General features: G+C 36.6%; 1 pseudogene; it reads left to right on the forward strand.

Annotated features, from left to right (window-relative positions):
• The window catches only part of LOC112396976 (uncharacterized), a 3,838-nt pseudogene extending 3,546 nt beyond the window's left edge, over positions 1 to 292 (forward strand).

The following is a 292-nucleotide window of genomic DNA, read 5'->3' on the forward strand; positions in this document are numbered from 1 at the left end:
TTTTTTTTTTTTTTTTTCTTTAGGTATAAAAACACACATACAAAGGTTTCTTATAATCTTGAAAGAACAGGGTGGCATGCTATTTACTGACAGGCTGACCTTTACACAAAGAACCCCAACCTTCAACAAGCTGAAATTACTGTTACAGATGCCTTCAGAATATTGTCTTCTTCAGAAAGCATCATGTTTTGTCCAAGTCATACAGAAGTGGCTATATTATGGACACCATTTGGTCACCAAATGGTGCAAGGCAGAGGGCAGGGGAAAATTATTTCTGCAGTACCAACTATAA

Source organism: Neophocaena asiaeorientalis, unplaced genomic scaffold (genome assembly GCF_003031525.2).
Source record: "Neophocaena asiaeorientalis asiaeorientalis breed wild unplaced genomic scaffold, Neophocaena_asiaeorientalis_V1.1 scaffold203, whole genome shotgun sequence".
Classification (NCBI taxonomy): domain Eukaryota; kingdom Metazoa; phylum Chordata; class Mammalia; order Artiodactyla; family Phocoenidae; genus Neophocaena; species Neophocaena asiaeorientalis.